This window comes from Lonchura striata, chromosome 1 (assembly GCF_050655825.1).
Source record: "Lonchura striata isolate lonStrDom1 chromosome 1, ASM5065582v1, whole genome shotgun sequence".
NCBI lineage: Eukaryota > Metazoa > Chordata > Aves > Passeriformes > Estrildidae > Lonchura > Lonchura striata.
In genome coordinates this window covers 55,643,830-55,664,276 of record NC_140703.1, presented here as the reverse complement: position 1 = coordinate 55,664,276, position 20,447 = coordinate 55,643,830, and positions in this window count along the sequence as shown.

The following is a 20,447-nucleotide window of genomic DNA, read 5'->3' as shown; positions in this document are numbered from 1 at the left end:
AATTTTAAATATCAGTTAGTGTCAGTAAATATTTAACTGGGGAAAATATTTTCTCTAAGAATTTTCTTTTAAATACAGCTTTATTGCATGTCCATCGGGATAATCTGTTATTCATATTTTCACTTTTGTCAAGTTGAACAAGACTAACTGGTGATATTGATCAGTTTTCAATTCTTCTCTTACAATGGTTGTCTGTCTTTTGTTGTTTTGCTGTCAATTCAGGCCTAAGGTCTAATGTTGATATTGTCTCCTACTTTCTTTCTTTTTATCAAAGAATATTGTGGGTTTGGATGTTCCATTTACAACAGATCTTATCTGGTTTCTGTAATTTGAACCCAAAGAATTCAATGACTGTTTATAAATCATAGAATCATTGAATGGCTTGTGTTGGAAGGGACCTCTGAAGATCATCTAATCCAACACCTCTGACACCCATCATAGATCCACTGAATGGTTTGGGTTGGAAAAGAACTTCAAGATCATCTAATCCAACTCTTTTACCAACATCAGGGACATCTTTCAGTAGATAAGTTGCTTAAAGCCCTGTCCAACCTGACCTTGAAAACTTCCCATGATGGGGCATCCCCAACCTCTCTGGGTATGCTGTTCCAGTGTCTCATCACCTGAGGGGATGAGGGTAAATAAAGAAGATGGAGACAGATTCTTCTGAGGTATCCAGTGGTGCCCAGTGACAGGAAAAGAGGGAATTAATACCAAATGAAATCCATGAAATTCCATTTAAACATAAGAAAAATCTTTTTAACCTCAGCAGTAGTCAAACACTGGAGCAGTTTACCCAAGGTAGTTGTGAAGTCTTCAGCCTTTTCTGACTGGTCACATCTTTTAGCATCCCATTCAAACTGCCCCTCCTCTGAGCATGGGAGCTGAACTCAAGTAGATTCCAAAGTGCCTTCTAACCTCATCCAACGTACTGTGTCTCAGTAAGGTATTAAGGCATCATATACATTCTGGGAGAGACTGAAGGCCAGGTGTTCTGTAACTTTATGTATGCAGCATGTGCTACTTGATAAAATATAATGGTCTGGCTTGCTGTGTTATTTAGCTGTGTAGGGAACAGTAAGGAGCCCACGCCTTGACTTAGTAACAATTTATTTATTTTCATGAATTTGATCAATAAAGACAATATCAGTGATGTTTGACGAGTCAGTCTTAGAATACGGTGCACCCTCATGACTAGAACACCTAGTAGAAGATTGAGTTTTAAATTTCTATAAGAAGAACAAGGCTAAATTTAAGAGTCAACACTTAAATCACTATTAAATATGTTAGTACCATACCCATATGGTTCAGTTTTATACCTTCCACTCAGTTTTTTTTGAGAAAGCAATTTGGAAAATTTTACTTTCGTTTTGTTTCGTTTACTTAAATTTTTTAAGAGATTTATTTTGAGGAAATCTATTTAACTGATATCTAAAATCACAAAGCATTCTAAATTCAGTGTGCACAATATTAAAATATTACTTTTATTAGTGCAGCTCTAGGTTACATTTTGCAATTTAAAAAATCTTTAATGGAGGGGTGTTCAGGCACACACTTAACAGTTATAGAGATTATCTGTTTATTATTTACTGGATAATTAAATTATGGATCCAACATGTAGATCTCTGGCCAGCCCTTCCTTGTTTATCAGTCCAGCAGAGCACTTGTACTCACTGGTCCTCAATCGCCTCTTTTGGGAAATTCTGGTGAAGTGCTGCCAAAACTTCCTGAATTACTTGTGCACTGCTGTACTATCCATCCAGCAGATACTGTCATAAAGTCCCTCATGAGAACCAATACTGTGAATGTGGGATTTATTCCAACTCTCTGCAAAAGGCCTCATCTACTTCTTCCTCATCAGGTGGTCTATAGAAGACATCCACCATAATATTTTCCAGCTTGGTCTGCTCACTAATTCCTATTGACACTAATTCCAAGCCAGCTAATTCTTCACCCATCCCTAAGCAGACCTCCATTCATTACTGCTTCAGTCTCACATTCTGGATGACTCTCCTTCCTTGCCTTCCTGTCCTGTCTTTCCTAAAACTCCCCATATCTGTTCATGGTAGATATCCAGCCATGTGCGTCTTCCACCATGATATCATTGAAACTGAAAAATGGTTGGAGCCATATGTAATATAACTTGTACATATGCCTGTTGAGAAGGTTTCTGGAAGTGCTACTCAGCAAACTGCTTAGAAGGATCCCAGAAAATGTCAACAGATGAGAAAAATATCCAGGAGTATGCTGAAAATTAATAAAGCTACCAATCTTTAATTATCAATCCACTTGAAAACTCATTCAATTTCATTTTACAGAAGCAGTGTCCATGTTTCTCATAAGGATATTCTGAATCTGTCAAAAATATAGTTCCTGTTTGCAGGTCTTCTGTCTTACTGATCAGGCAATTTATACACATTTAAAAGAAAAAAGCCTCTAGAAGGCAAGACAGTGTGAACCTAAGTTCACAACTTTTCTGTCTCTAAGATGATAGGCAGATTTTAAGGGTGATGGTGTACTCTTAGCAAGTCTCCAGGCCTCTCTTCCCCTAACAGGTCATGAGATAGCAAGAGTAGGTGTAGAAGGCAGATTAAGGGCTGTGTGCATTGATGTTTCCCAGAAGAGAGCTCCCCACTCTGGTCCATGTTCACTGAACATGCAATAAATGTTTAGTGAAAGCTGATTATGTTAAAGTTGAGATAATTATTTGTTTGTTGTTCCTAATCCTTCTGAATGTTTACCATTCTTATCCTGAGTAGACAACAGTCACTCCACTGATCTCACAGAAGCCATTTCTCTCAATATTTTCAGCAGTCAAGGCAAAAAGAGTCAACGTGGAACTAAGGTCACAGGACTTTTGCTGTTATGAATTTTCCTGTATAAATATTTATTGATGTATTATTGTTTCTCAGGTTAGTTTGTTTTGGAGTCTTATGGAGTAGTAATAGACCATAAGAGATTATTTTAAGTTTCTGCTTCTAGATCAACCAGTTTTATAAGAGTTATTGAGTATTTAGGTAAAATCACTTTAAATGTAAAATGCATGTTTTATTTATGCAAGTAAAATGGTTATTGATGATAAGTTTTAAAGGAAAAAAAAAGTAAATATCCTATTGCAGCTAATAAAAGTATTTCTCTTTCATATATTTTTTTAAATCACTTTGTGAAAACAGTAGTGTATTCCAAAATCTATACCAACAGATGGCAAGCCTTTATTATGCCAGATATGTACTCTGCACCTGTCACCTATTTTGCTATAAAAGTTTAAGTATTGCTAGTGTACATGTAAATTATTACTATTTCATCATCATATCGATTACTGGTATGTTAGCCATAAGTCAAGTAGGAGAATAAATGTTTTACCATGAAAGGAAAAGAACCATCTAGTTGGCATATGATTTTTCTTTAATTACAAGATTCAAACATGCACCATGGACAAATCTTTCTGACATTTGTTGAATATCTCTTTCCCAAGATGATACTTTGTAATCAGGCTCCAAACAATGGAATTTGGTAATGAGAAGAATTGAGCTTCTTTTGGAAAAAAATTGTTAGATTTGCTATGGAACATAGTTCTACAATTGATGGGCAGTGGCCCACAAAGGTTATTCTGAGAATGGTGCTGTTATGTTGTTTGTTATGTTGTTTGGCTATAAAAATGGAGTTCCAAAAGGAAATCTGTACATATAATGCTAGTAAACACCTTATAAGGCAAGTATTGACATAGGCAACATACTAAATCCTGGATCAGCAAACAGGCCATATGAAGCAGCAGAATAATGGTGTGTTTGAAGCTTATTTTTCTGTGTGGTACTTCTTCCCAGGTTTCAGTCAAGTACCTTTCCAAAAGAGAAGTATTGTGTTAAAAACTGTATTTTTTTTTTTAGATTATCACTCTAGATTTTGCTGGATCGTAATGTTGATAGCAGTCATTCAAACTTGAGTGGTAGGCACAGTCTGAGCATACCTTGTAAACTGCATTCCCTTGTCAATGTAGTCACCAAAGTATTGCACATCCTTAGAACAGAGACAGTTGGCCTGGCAGTGGCAGCAGAGCCACATCAAGTAGATGGTGTGCCTCAATACCAAAATGAATAAAAGAAAGGGAGTTTATTTTTTGGTTGTTTCCTAAGATTGATCTCAATTTTCCTATTTACCCATTCTGAGAAGAGATCAGTCTTCACAACAATTTCTCTAAGAAACACCTGTTTTCAAAGTTTTTGTTATTTTTGGGGGGTTAGTCTATTTGATAAAAAAAAAAAAGGTATTTTAACAGAAAAGTTCATAAATATTTTTTTTTATCATTTTAAGTACTTTCAAAATATTCCTAGTGGTTGCTTTACAAGTAGTTATACGGACAACCAAGATAAAAGAAACAGTGTATGCTAGATTCCTGACCAATAATATAATTTATAGTGTGTACTCACTACTCAAAAGTATCTAGTAATCCTTTCTAGGAATTAAGCATATACAGAGAAAAATATGGGGGACTTAACTACATATTGAGGTTCTATTTGGAAAAAATTATTACTACTGGCTTCCCTGTTTACTTTTTTTTTGTAATCATAAATACCATTTTTGGTGTAATATGTTATTCAGTGTTGGCTATACATGTGTGGTATGCATGTGTGGTATGCACACTTAACCACAAAATAATGACATTTAAAAAATACAAACCACATTTATTGTATGAGAGCAGTGTCTTTTTTCCCCGTGATAGCTGAGCACTATGAACAAATCATAAAATGGGATGTACAAATTAATCTTTTTTTTTAGTTTTAAAAACAATATATGGTAATGTATGTGAAAAATAGCTTAGGACATATTGTAGGAAAATGTACCAGAATCATGTAGCAGATTCCTATTCTCCCAATAAATTCACTTCATAGCTAAGCTAAGTAAGATTCAGTAAAATATGTGAATGTTTTTCTCTGTTTTTTTTTTTTTCCCTGACTCAAAATGCTAACAGCCTCATTTAAAGACTCTGCTCTTTTCATGATCTGTCGTTTCAAGCTCTAATCAGCCACAGTCATTAAAAATCTCACAGCACTTCCGCGAAAGTAATCAACATGATTTGTTAAGTGCTGACACTGGACTCATCTTCATACCAGACACAAACAAAAATAAGAGCAATTTCCAGATTAGGTCTATATGTTCCTATAATTTCCTGTGTTTTATAAATACTTGCCAAATTAAATGCAGTCTCAAATTGTAAGGAAGATATATCAGAAGAAATTGGAAGAAATTTATTTTAGTGTTAAATAAAGGTATTCTTTCATATGTCAATTACTCAACACATTGTGACTTGCTTGTGTGAAAATATCATAAAATTTGTGCCCTTTTTATTCACCAGGGTGTAATAAATAAATATTTCATTAACTTAAATCTCTGAATTTTAAGATACTGTACAATTTTATTTTGGTAATTTCTTTTCTTGTCATTCCAAAGATAAAGATATGATACTTGGGCACTCACTGCAAATTCCTTGAATAGATTCATAGAATGTAAAGTTCCAAGTCCTTTAAATTTGTGTTCTGTATAATAAGTTCTATTTACTCTGTGTCTTTCCATTATATTTTTTACCTTTTCTTACTATGCCCCCTACTTTTAATTTTCTCTTTATTTTTCTAGTAGTTAACTCATAGCTTTATTTTTTTTTTTTCAGTGATCATGCAAATTGCATTAATTTGGTTCTATTCTTCTAGAAACTGTGCAGCAGTTTTAATTTATTTTATGGTATGTCTTACACTTAAAACCTTGAGATTTTTTTTTTTTTTTTACCATGGATAACTTCTAAAAAGGGTAAGAATTCCTTTATATTTATTAATTATAAGATATGAGGTCTACATTTTTGGCCTATATAATCCAGTTAATGGAAACCTTTCTACCACACTTGATTAGCAGACTCTGTTCTCTATCTTACTGGTGGAGAAACAACATAAAGGTAGCAGCTGGGAAATTTGTGCTAAGAAATGTGCAGTAACAAGTGAGTGCCAGAAATAACCTAATATTCAGCAATACTTAATTAGGTAAAATAATTTTTTACTCAGTGGTTTATTCTTTCTCCTACAAAATCAGTTTAAGGTTTGAACCTAGTAGAAACCAGTACTCTGAATACTCTGTAAAAACAGAAATCATTAAATAAGATATAGATAGAAGCCCCAAGGTTCAAACTCTTCTTGATTTTCGACTGCATTTCTTTCTGCTATTTCTAGCATTATTTCCATACTGCCTTAAATAGTCAATTGATTTAAAAAAACTCCAAACTAACAAAAAACACCTATGAATCCTGAAATATGAATAATCTCTTTATATCAGTGTGAATTCTCTGATCATTAATTATTTAGTAATTAGCCTTTTTAAGTTTAAAGCATTCACGGTGCACACAGAGGCACATCTGCACCAAGATGAGTAGACAGCATCTTTTACTTAGCCAGTTCTTTAATCAAATATTTAGGTTGTTATATTAAATAACTATGATTGACATTTGAGAGACGCCTGATGTCCTGATTAAAACAAAACAAAACAAAACAAAAATTTAAAAAAGCCCTGAAAAAAATCCTGAAGATTTTTTGAATCCTAAATACAGGGGTTGGTTTTGAATCCTAAATATAGTGATTGCTAAGCACCCTAGATTGGATCATTCCTTCTAAAACCAACAACATTCAGGGATTTACTGTAAAAGGCCAGGCATTAGTCAGAGGAGTTTATAATCTGTCTCTAAGAAAGATACAGGCCTTTGTTGAGACAAATGGGTCTCCATATTCCTCAGGGATCCATATAGTTGTCTATACATAGTTACCAAGTACTGCTGTATGAAATGTAGCTCACAGTTTTTGAGACATCTTCAAAGGGTGTCATATTTAATAAGGGACCTCAGAGGGTGATCACGCTTTTGAAGTAGCAAGTGAATGGCATCTCAAATGGTATTAGATACTTTAGTGTGGGATGCTGTACTGCTGCACCGAAGTGCCAGTGTCTTATGAATGCTGGGTCCTACCTTTCTGGTTCTATGCAGTCAAGGTCCTAGGCCATTCAACTGTATGATATGTCTGTGGGTAAGAACCATGTCCCTGAGTTCCATTTTCTCCGTGTCTAGTAATGAAGAGGGATTTTTTCAGCTGCACTTTTCTGAGAAACTTCAGTTCCACCTAAGTCCTAAATAGTAATGTACATACTTGGCTGGCTCTAGTCTTTAATCAGTATTTGACACATGACATTACTGTTATTTTAACAGATTTACAAAATCAACTACTTTCCAGTATCATTATTAGGTATGTTTGGCCTATATTCAACGTTTTTTTACCTTCTAAGTTTTTCTTATGAATAGATAAAAATGATTGCATGAATTTTCATGTGTAACTTCTCCGGAATATTTGCTCATTTTTCATGTTATCATATGTGTAACTTCATCTATTTATTTATTTCTATCTCTAAGTTCAGAAATGCGGACCATTTGAAAGATAATCCTTACCTTACTTTTGTTTTTAATAAAAAAGCTATAAATTTTGCGCAAATACATTATAGTAATAGTGGACATTATTTTCTTTTGAAATTAAATGTCAAGTTTTAGGAGTTTGAATTTATTTCTTAATAATATTTTCTTTGTTTCTGATTAAAAGACATTTTCAAAGGTCTGTTTCTTACTAGCATTTCTCTAGATTCAATGGATTTGCTTCCATATTTCTAAAATTAGTTCCTGTATCTAAGAAAAAAGTAATAAGTTTGGTTTTGTGTCTACTCTAAACCTCTGCTTCAGTGGCCTTGATGAATCTTTGCTACATTAACATTCAATGTCTTCAGATACACAAATTTTTTATAACTTTCTTTAGCCTCATGCAAATTGTCCCTGCATGGTTTCTTCCTCTCTCAGGAAACATTATGTCGTGGCACATATCCTGAGATACATATTGTTTCTATGCTCAGAGGTCTTCAAGACCTGGAAAAATGAAGCCCTAGTAACTAGTGTGATTTCCCAGCTGACGTTGCTTAAAGCAGAGGTTGGGCTAGAGACTTCCCGAGATCCCTTTTAACCTGAAATACCCAATGTTCCAGTGAATAAGTCAGTGGTCTTGGAAATTGTGTAGTTCTTTTATCAGTAAATTGTCCTTATAGCACATTAAAGAGACTGTAGCCTCCTTTACTGAACTCATGATTCATGAAACATTTCTTATAGTTTTGCATTTCACTTTAAATGACCACAAGAAGCAGATTCATCTGCTCCATATTATTTTCCTTATTACATCATGTCCTATATATTGTACATCACATATTTTCTTAAATGGTACTATTCAGTTTTGTAAAATAGGTTTATACTTAATCAGAATTTTCAGGGGCTAAACATGACCGGGCAAGTTGCATGGGTCTTCTCTACTGTTTCCTTCCTCTGCTAATATTGACCATGATTTTTTTTCAGAGTTTTACAGACTGAAATTTATCATCCCCAAATGTTCCCCTGATTATTAAATTTAACAATAGTAGATACAGTTGTTGCATAATACATATATAATATAGATATTATGCCCTTGAATTCATGTTCATGCAAGTAATTCAGCTCAAAAGATCTTTCTTAGAGATTAAGTCAAGATCTGCTCCAAATTTGGTCTTGAATATCTTCCAGATGCTGAGCATCAGTTCCACTTTTGCAATTTTGTTACCACCCTTGAATATTTTCACTTTGACAAGGATAATAATTTATATTGTGCAGATATAAAGAGAAAGAAGGTAATCAGATTGCACATTAACACACTTGGAGGAAAGACCTTGTCATTGTCTTTGAAGCCATCAATTCCTGTTCAGTTGCAAACTGTGATGGTTACATGGAAAACTGGGAGGACCACTGAGCCCATGTACAAACAGAAGCCCAGAAATGGGCTGCAGTGATGAAAGTTGCCTTCTTCTTCCCATGTTGCTGTGGAAAGGAACAAGACTCCACAGTTTTCTTTACAATGACATATCACAAAGTGATGTGGTAATATTTGATAAAGCTGAATAATATATATTTAGATGAAAACATAGTTCTCAGAGGAATAAGAAGAAATTATGTTTAGTACTCAATTAATTTTACATCAGGCAGTACTAGCAGTAAAATGTGTTGCTAGATTTATTTTTTTACTTTTGTTTGGCTACTGAGGCAAACATCTCCATTTACATTACTATGTGCATTTTACTTTAGTCTTTGCCCTTTTCCTATTCCTTTATTCATTTTACATTTTTGGCTTGTCTTGGTAATTAAACTTCATAGACTTGCTATAAAAGTAAGAAAGGATAAACTCTAAACATATTCATAGGTTTCCCATAAGAAAATAAAAGAAAAAAAGTAACTTTATCTGTCACATCAGATGCTTTAAAGAAGCCTAGACATTTTATAATTCCCATGCATTCTTAATCTACTTTGTGCATATTACACACTTAGACTTTTCTAAATTTATTGTAATTAGACCTATGTATTACAAAGGAACTGCTCATATTGCTCCCACCTAATCTCTAATTTATATGCAGAAGAGCAAAGCTAAATAGTTTAGGATTTTCACATTTAATACTCTTTTTTACCTAATCAAATTACACAGCTTAGTAGCTTCCTTCCTGTGGCTTGCATTTCTCTCTCTCTTTTTTTTTTTTTTTTTTTTTTTAGTAAATCAACATAGTCTTAGGCAGGCATTAATGCTACTTCTGTAACCTTTCTCTTTTCACTGAGTGTTCACTGGGGACACAATAAATTATCACTCACAAATAAATGTTGCATGAGTAGCACCTTATAAGTAAAGAGTTTATAGTTGAAGAACAAATGAATCCAAATTTTGTTTAAATTAAATTGCATGCCCTTTGTGTTTTTCCTCCATTTTTTTTCCTCAAAAGAGCATTAAAATTTTGATTCCACAGGCAGTGGGAGATGTGTCTAAGTAAAACTATATTAACCTAGTGAACTGCTTCACTGAATCAAGGCTTTGTCACCAGAACAGGTACTGATGGTCCAAGAGGCTGATTTAAATTTTGGTTTTCTCAACACTGCATATCCCACTGAATCTTTTAAACGAAGTATCACGCTTCAGCAACTCACATGATCATTTAGTAAAAGGCATAATTTCTTGTTGTTAGCTTTTAATAGGTACTGACATGAATTCTCAAAACTACAGGTTATCTCTTTTCTTTATCTTCTTCAGTAACATATGGTGCAGTGTCTGTACAGAGAACTATAAGTCTGAAAACAAATAAATAAGCCCAAGGTAATCATTACTTAATTAATTTTTTGCTTTAAAAATTTTTATTGGTTTGTCATTTGGCTTCAGATATTTGGTGCTCCCTGATCAGACTGAACTATTCATTCATTTTTCTTTTTCTTCTGAAAACACTAACAAAATTTATACTGTGTTTAGGAATGTTTTTCTTCTCAAATTAATGGTCAAATTTTATGTGCAAGATGACTGAGTTCCTCATCTATATTTTTTTCAGAGAGAGAATTTTACAAAGACCATTATCAAGTCGTCATCTATCATCTTTCCTGTATGTATAACTTGACATTTTCTCTTCAGTGTTAGATTTGGGCTTCTTTCTTTCTTCACTGCTTATGTTTATTGTCTTCAGAAAGATAACTAAGATATTTACACAACATTAACTTTATGGAAAATGGTTCAAGACAGTAGAATTTGAAGGGTTAAGTAAGAACACAGTAGAGAACGAAAGCTTGCCTGTCAGAATGTATGTGAAGAAACAAAGAAACAAAAGCATGATTTTAGTTTGTAGTTTCATATTGAACACATTTTTAATTATTGTTCCAACAAAAAAACAGCTAAATAAATGAAGGAATAAGAGAGACAAAGCTTTATTAACTAACCGCAAGGAAGTCAGGACTGATGTTGAGTCTGATAGGAGTAGGGAGAAGGTGTTTTTAGATTTCTTCTAATAGCTAATTAATGTTTCTGTGTTTGACAGTAAATTATTTTCCCCAGGTCAAGTCAACACTGCCCATGACTGTAATCAGAGTGTGATCTTTTTATCTCAACCCGAGAGCTTTTTGTCATATTTTTCTCCCCTGTCCTGCTGAGCAGGGGGAATGATTGAGCACCTTAGTGGGCACCTGTCGCTCAGCCAGGGTCATATCGCCATGCTTAGAGATGGAAGAAACCTTGGAGGAGTCGTTGATTCACCAGCTTTGTGGGATACAATTCAGAGGGAGCTCATCAAGATGGAGAACTATGTAGAAAGGAATCTCACAAAATTAACCAGAGAAGAGGAAGATTTTCATAGTGGCAGAAATAATCCCATGCAGTAACTCATGATGAGCAATATATCAGTTAAAAAGCAGCTTTACACTGATACAAGGATATGGAACTCCTTGTGGACTGTATGTTGACCAGCATCTATGAACAATGCCCTTGCTGCCACAAAGATCAGCAGCCTCCTGGGCTGCATTAAGAGGATTGTTGCCAGCAGGGAGATGATCATTGCTCTTTTCCCTTTCCTGAAGAAGCCTTATTGGGAATACTAGGTCTAATTTAGGTTCCACTGTACAAGAAGGACATGGACATATTGAATTATGACCATGTCCAGGAAAGGTCATGATTACTCACAGGGAGATGATTAAGTTTCTGGAGCATCTTTCATAGGAGGAGATGCTAAGTGAGGTAGAACTGAGCTTAGAGATGAGAAGGGTCAGTGACTTCTTTTTCATATGCATTGATACTTGATGGAAAAATAATAAAGAAGTCAGACACACTCTTTTCAGTGATGTCCAGTGACAGGACAAGAGGCAATGGGCCCAAATTAAAACATACGAATTTTCAGATGGACACGAGGAAACACTTTTTTGAGTGTGCATTTTTGAGTGTGCAAGTGGTTGCATACTAGAACAGGTTTCCTGGAGAAATTGTGGAGTTTCCATCTGACAAGATACAGGAAATGTGACTGCAAAGTACCACGAATAACCAACTCTAGTAAACAGGGGTTTTGGATTGGTGTCATGGATTCACCCCAGCTAGCACCAAAGTGCCACCCAGCTGCTCATTCATTCCCTCACCAGCAGGATCAGGGAGAGAATTAGTAGTATAAAAGGTAGAAAACTCGTGGGTTGAGATAAAGACAGGTAATAGAAACTGCACACAAGTGAAGAAAAATAAAGAATTAATTCACTGCTTCCCATGGGCAGGCAGGTGTTCAAGTAATTCCAGGAAAGCAGGCCCCCATCACATGTAATGATGACTTTGGAAGAAAAATTATATCAGTCCCCCTTCTTCCTTTTTTTTCCCCCATCTTTATATACTGAGTATGATGCCATATGTTCTGGAATATCCCTTTGGTCAGTTTGGGTCACTTGTTCTGGCTGTGTTTCCTCCCAAACTCCTGTGCACTCCCAATTTCCTTGCCAGCAAGGCAGTATGAAAAGCAGAAAAGGCCTTGGCTCTGTGTAAGCCCTGCTTAGCAATAACAAAAGCATCTCTATATTATCAACCCTGTGTTCAGCACAAATCCAAAACACAGCCATGCACAAGACACTGGGAAGGCAATTAATTTTACCCCAGCCAAAACCAGCCCAAGAGGTGCCTTCCATCTCCAATTGGTCCATGGTTCTGCGAGTTTTCACTCTTGGTATGTAAATTTATGATGTTTTCATATTTTGTCTTAATTTTTCCTTACAGTGAAGGAGAAATCTACTATCCTTCATTGGCAGGATGTAATATTCACAACTTCTCTCTTTTTATAGACTGTTTAGGGAACTTTTTCACCATTAGAGGAAAAGCAGTCTACTTAAGAGATAAAAGTGAACACTCTATACGGGGAGGAGATCTCTTTCCCAGACCATAGTGCAAAGTCGTTCAAGAGTCTTTGGAGTAGAAGCCAAAGTTCCATGACATGTTCCTCCCTTGACATCTTTATAGTTGGATCCTCAGTAAACCAGATTCAAAAAAATATGATTAGGAGGTAATCTTGGTGGGCTACACCATCACCTATAATTTACTATAGTTATGGAGTTATAGGGGTTTGGGGTTATAGGGGAAAATCTCTTAAACCTGAAAAGTACATAGATCAAATGAGTTACACTTTTTAAGTGACTATTTTGATATCTTATCTGAAAGCACCACTGTTGAGATCTCTGTGCTTTACTAGCATTCCACAAAAAAGCACAGGCTTAACCAAAACATCACTGTCCATTAAATGGACTCTTGTCTACTTCCTCAACATATCTGCTGCAGCTTATGGATGGTAAAGCCCTGGAGGGTACTTATGAATGGTTATGAATGATTGCATGCAGCATGTCGATGCCCTAGATCTCTGGTCCCCTCTTCTGTGAACCCCACGTTTTTCAGTTTCTGAGAAGCTGCCTGTACCTTTCCTTACCCTTTGTTCCTAACAGTGCAGTAAGGAGTGAAAACTGCCAGGATGGCTCGCAGTTCTTCTCCATCACTTTCTGCCTCTCTGCCACCCCACCCCCCCTTTCCCTGAAGGAGGACAAGGTCAGAAACTGTCCAGAGCTGACGCGGGAGTGCTACCATCCTCTCACCGCCCTGTGTCCTCTTTCACCCCCATCTCTTTCCATATCCCCTGTTCCCTGCCTGGGACGGCACTGGCCACACCATGGGCACTCCTTCTCAGAATGGCACATCCACATGGTTTCAATCTCTCCTGTTTCCCGCTGCATCCTTCTTTTCTGGTCCAGTGCCTGCTCTTCCCCCTCACCTACCTTTTCCCTTCCTGCTACATGGCTGCAGCTGGTTCCACCCCTGGTCTGTGGGGCTGCGTGAGGTGAGGTGGGGCTGGTGAGCCCTGAGAGGGCCGAGCCCCACCATGTGCTGCAAGCTGTCCCACTGCTGCTTTCACCCTTCCTTGCTTCACAGTCATCATCATCAGAATCCAACAGAGAAAAACCTACTACACCAGTACTAAAGCCAAGATCAAACACTAAGGACTGTGCCCCTCATGAAAGAGGAGACAAAAACAGCACCTCTTCTGGTGAGAAGATCAAAAGCCAGAGGAGAATGAACTAACACACTAAGCAAAAATGAATTCATTTAATTCAGTATCATTATTTTTGTTACTTAATTTTCTGTAATTAAGTCTCAAATGCTTTTCTGTTACTGTTAATTCAGCTTAATAATGCTCATTTTAGTTTTGTAAACCATTAAGTCATATTCCCAAGAATCCCATTGTGTTAACCAATTTATAAACTGAGGAATTGAAGGATGTGGGTGATGGAGTAATGGGTGCTGCTGCCTATTATCTGCTCCCAATAAGCCTCTCCTGTAGAAAAGCAAGTTGAGTTAACCTTCAGGCAGCGCAGTCAGACCCTCACTCAACACTCACTGCAGCTGGCTCAGCGATAGAGGCAAGAAAGGCTCTTTTTGCAGGGCTTTATGCCAGCGAAGTATCTCACATGTGGCTGAAGGGGACCCAGCAAAGAAAAGAGGCCAAACACGCGGAGAAGGCAGCTTAAGCAGAGGAAGGGCTGGGAGCGGAGCTAAGGGCTGGGCAGAGGGGTTTGGTCTCCAGGGGAAGGGGGATGGCCACCAGGGATACCAATCCAGTGAGGGGACAGGGAAAGGTGAAACCAGGGGAAGTTGACACAGAAGTCTGTTTGGGAGTCTGTTTTTCCCCCCAGGAGGACCGACCCTATTGTGAGTAGTTACTGCTGTTGCCAGGGCTGAGGCAGGAGAGTTCAGGGGATGCTACATATAATTAACTTGATTTGCTGCCTGTGGCTAATGTTTTCTTTACGATAGAAATCTTTCTTTGGATATCAGAAATGATCCAAAGTTTTGGGAGTTGTGGGGGCTTTTTCCCTTTTCTGAGATTATTCCACAAATAATTGTGACAATTATGTTAGTTTCTGTAAATAGAATTATTTAATTAAGGAAATCTAGAATCTCAATTATTGCGACATGGAGCTTGACATTTGGTAAGACATTTGCTGATACATAATTGACTGATATCCATTCATTGAGTTGAAGAGTGTAATAAGTATTTCTAATTTTAGTAGCTAATTTAGAAACCTTAACACAATTTTATTTTTATTTTTCATATAATAATGAAATTATCTTGTCTTGCAAAGGTAACAGAAGTGAGGAACATTCATGTGTAGATAAAGCTAACTACATATTCAACTACGACACTATTGGAAGCAATATTCTGATAAAACAGTAGAGAAAAATCTGGATTACTTATGCATTCTATGAACAACAAAAAAAAATTATCTTTTTAAAAAATTATTTTAAGGGTAATTTTTTAAAGTATAAATTAATTTTTTCTTAATCTGAACTCAGACCATATGTGAAGATGCATGCTAAAGTTCTTATTCTGTTCTTTTTATGCCTAATCCATCACTAAATCTTGCTGTGGATGTCTACTTTTTATCCTTGTTAAGAGGTTAAAGAGAATATTGTAATAGGAAAAGAAATGAGAGTGATCATTTGCAATAAAAATTTTAAATGATAACAAATCCTTCTGAAGTGTTCCTTTAGGCCTTGTAAATATTAAAAAAATAAATAGCATTTTTAAAAATCAAGAAGAACTGTACTGCTTTAAGGTGATCTCTCATAAATGAATACACAGAAGGAGATACTGTACCTTTTTTTTTTTCTATAAAATTTAAAATTCATAAATATTATTTGTTTCTTATTCAAGCAAATAAAATTTCAAAGAAAGAAACACCTGTGCTGTACTATTCCAAGTGCAATATTTCAGTTTAGGGTTCATCAGACATTCATCAGTCTTTAACCAACTACATCCCAAATAACATATTAATTTCCTAATTACAGCATGGTCTTATTTCCATATTAATGGGGAGGGTGGGACTGAGACTTACAATTTTTCATATTAGTTTTATTATTTGGCTCATTTGTACCAGATGGACACCATTAGTTATAAAAAAAGGGTTTGTTGCCTTTTAGCCAATATATGTTTTCAAATAAATATACTTAAAATATGCAACTCCTTCAGTTCTGGATTGATGAACATGAAGTACAAATCATGATCTGCACATTTTTTAGGACAGATTCAGATTTTAAATCTGAATAAAATAAAAATCTGAATAAAAATAAAAATTAAAGCTGAATAGAAATAAAAATTCTTTAATTTTTAGGTTTGCAGAAATTTTCATATAATTGTGGTTGATGTCAGCATCTCACCAGAATAGAGGAAAAATTATGTGTTAATATATATTACTAGAAAGGTTTAATGTATCATAAAAGATAAAATAAGAAACTTAATTTAAAAGGAAAAATATGTACTGCGTTCATAAAAATGTCAGCAAATGCATGGTGAAGAACCTTTGGAACAACAAGCTAATTCAAATAGCTGAATCTACAGGAAAACAATTTTAATAGCAATGGAAAATCACAAAAGGAGAAACTGAACATAAATTGTAAGCAATGTATGTTTTGTATCTGAAAGATTTGTCCAACCTTGTCAGGATGGCATCTAACATGAGTATGAAGGTTGCAAAAAAGAACGTAGGAAAATTATTATTCCCACAGTAATCAAAGTAAAGTGCATCTTTTTGTGAAATGTTTTTATTTTAATAATCACTGTTGGAACTCTATTCTGCTTTCTACATTCCTCTTCACTAGTATAAAAGGGAAGAAAGTCTTAGGACTCTTATTTGAAAAAAAAATCTATTGATTGCTTGTATATTTCTAGTTACTTTCAATTCATCCTTAATTTTTTTATATATATAGTGTTTTATCTTCTACAGGCAACTTCTGATTTTTTTAGTTAAAATGGAGGGACAAAGACAGAAAGAGACAACACTGATAAAGCCAAAAGGATTTTGTTTGTAAATTCTGAACCAAATATATAACACATTCACTTTTATGAACATTGTATATCCTGAAGAACAAGACCTGAGAAGAAAAACATTGAATTTGTGCTGTAAAATTATTTAACTTCCATAAATTCTGAAATTTGGTTAATTCACCACCTTGGTAATGTACCATTAAGCAATAAGGAGTTATGGACATGTGGTGTGAATACCTAATCACTAAAAGTAAATAAAATACCTAGAAATCATCCAAAATGTGTATTAACCCAAATTTCAATAAATTTTGCATTCTCCAAAGCTTGTATAATTCCCCCTCCTGCCAAGAGATGTTATGTGTTTCTACAAAATTTGTTTTTTAAGTGATTTGATTATCACAGCCACAAGAGCACTTATCATAGAGAAATCTGGAATATTTCACATTAGAACCATAGAACAATTTATTTTGGGAGGGATATCCAGAGAATATTTACTTCAAATCCTGCTCAAAATTGGCTGAGGTTTTGTCCAATCAAGTCTTGATTACTTCCAAGGACAGACATAGGACAAATTCCCTGGGTAACTTGTTCTAGTTTTTGATGATGTTCATAATAATTTTCCCCCTATTTTAATCAGAATTTATATTTATTTTATGTCTCTTGACCTACTGTCAAATCTGGCTCCATCTTTTTTATGCCATTCTGTCATCACTGCACATAATGTACTTGATATTTAGAATTTATATCATTTATATTGTTAAGTAGCTGTACAGGGAAAGATGAAATTGATGCCATAGGGTTTTCCCTGACAGTTGTGGCTCAAGGTGTCACAGATCTCTGCTTTGGCTACATTTGCTGTGAGCAAAACCAGCATCCCTGACCCATTCTGTTACTGTCTCAACTATTAAGTCTCTGATGGTCACTGGTAGTGTGTATTTGTCTGGTATACTTTGTTATGTTGCTGTTAACATGTCACAACATATTTAGGAATTTCAGCTCTGCGCAGTTATTGCCACTGACAGTTCAGGTCTTTCTACCTCTCCACTAGTTCTTGTCACATTATTGTCATCTATTGCATGAATGCAACCCATTTCTGCCCTTCTTCACTGACTGGCCACAACCTGTGTCTCATGTGCCTTTAACATCTGAAGTGCACATAGGTTATGTTGCTCTTTTTATTATGCTCTGCATGCTCAGAGAATAAAGGACCTTAGGGATTAATGGGGTTACTTTGTAGTATTTCAGTTCTGTCTCATGCCTCCTTTGATGGCTGTACATCACCTCCATATGTTCAACTGTAGATTTTCTTACTGATTTTATATCAGTACAAAACATTTTTTTCCCCTTTTTTATTTCTTTTAATTTTTCCCCAGTTTAGTATATTCTTCAGGACAATTTTATGCAATGCATTAAATAAAAAGACTACAGATTTAAAAACTGGCCACCCAAACAGCAAATTCATGCTCTACCCAGGGAATCATTCTTCTATTAAACTGTCTCCTTCTCTTCTGCGTTGTACAAAAATATGCTGTTTTACTGCTGTGCACTTCATGGCCAGTATATAAAAGTACTTCCTTAGTCATTTTTAGATTCCAAATTTGTCCACCAAAAGCAGCAGAATGAGTTACTTTGTATAATATCAGGGGCCTCGTATCCAGTATTTGTTCCTGTTGATCAGCTGTTGATACAGTACATACAGTTTGAATTCATAAATCTGAAATTAAATAATAAAAACAAAACATACTTATGAACTATTCAAGCCTTACATATAATTTCTGACTCTTAATAGAAATAAAATTTTGGAACACTTCTGCTTTATATTTATTGACAGTGAAGTTATTTGAAGTTTTTCAGTAATATATTGAATTCTTAATTTGCCAGAATTATCAGTTAATCATCTGTTTCTGAACCCTTCTTTCCATCATGTAGAAAATATATTACACAAAAAACTAAAAAGAATTCCCATATTTTTTCAAAGCTAGAGTATAGGGAAGAGCCTTATAGAGAAAGTTACACAAGCATCTGTGGACAACAGATGAGTCTATGTGTAGAAATCATGCGGATCTGTGGGCACACAGGATTATTTCATGGACTTTTTGTCAAACTGAAAAGAATAGTCCTTTAACAATTCCTGTGAAGTGAAAAAACACTGCATGGAGAGGTGAAACAGAAAAATAAGGTCTGTCAAGCCATATTTTTTTGTCAAGAGGCATGTTAGACAATGACACCTGAGTGTAAGTACTGTCATTTTACATCAGCCTGATGCTGGGTGGCTCAAAAAACTGTTCAACTGCTGAAGACAGAGCTGCATTTGCAGACTCTATCCATGCATCTGTCAGAAAAAAAAAAACAAAAACAAAACATTTCTTTAAATAAAACAAACAAACCAACTCTTGGTAGAAGGGAATCAAGCAAATGATTGATCTCACAAAATCAGCAAGACTTCTGGGGTTTTTTTGTTGTTGTTGTTTTGTTTTAACTGTGCAACCCAGCTGTTATGACACCACAGTAGTCTCAGAGTTTTTTCAGCCATTCTTCCACTGGCCATTTAACTCCTAGTCTCAGCTGACACATATTTACTGTATTGTATTTGTGTGCATGGATCATATGTGGAGTAAAAACCTGGAAATTCTAAGCTGTCAGTGTAATCAGTGGACACTTGGTCAATGTAGCTAGAGGGGTCTGGAGAGCTGTTCAGCTCACTGATAATTCATGTAAAATTGTAAAATTGATGGGTTCCTTCTTACTCAGATTATTCTGTGATTCTCTGATACTCAAAACTTTACAATTTGGAGCTGTGTTTCAACCATGGTATGATCACACCACAGTATCTCTTTCCCTGTCATTGACCAGTAAAGTCATAGGCAGCAATAGTATTATTTAAACTGAAATGAAGTCATTACATCAATCCTATCATATTGCTTACATTCCTTTAGAAATGCACACCTAAAAAACTTGCTCATTCCCCTGCTGCTCAGGATTACTGATGTTTATATCTTCAAATTTATTTTTAGTCTAATATTTTAGGCTTGCAATCTCAAATATGCATGAACAATCTTCAAATTTCTTTCAGTTTTGAGTTCAGTTTAGGGGCTTTTCTGGCTGAGAGAAGAAAAAAATATGCACAAAATCACACCCTGGGTATTCAGTTAAGAATTTCTCTCTGCATTTGTAGGATAACTAGTGACAAATCTAGCATGCAGGTATGATTTACAGAGTACAGTAGCACTTTTCTTGGAACTCCTGGAAAAAAAGTTTTTAAAAGGAAGAGAGGTGTGACTATATAAGAAAAAAAAAAGCAGTATAATATTTTGCTAACCTAACAGTGCCTAATAAGTTTTTGGGCCTTATATTCCTTATACTTGACATTTACAATTTATCAATTATATAACTCTCTTCTTTTACCACTGCAATTTGGGACTATGATTTTATACCTTTTTAAACAGTCTTTTTTCTTAAAATTTCCTACTGTAATTCAGAAAGACTTATAATTCTAAAGTTTTTTTATTCCCTTACAATTCCTCTTTAGTCCTCAGATACTCTCTAGTAGTATCAGATTCTTTCATATTATGTCTTAACAGATAACTTCCTGGGATACCCAAACAGTTTGTTATATTTACTAAGAATCTTATGTTAATTACTGTATAAGGTAGTAAGTTAGTTAGGCTAAGTGATATAAATAAATTGGATTATATAAATAGGAGTGATGTGAACTAAAAAAC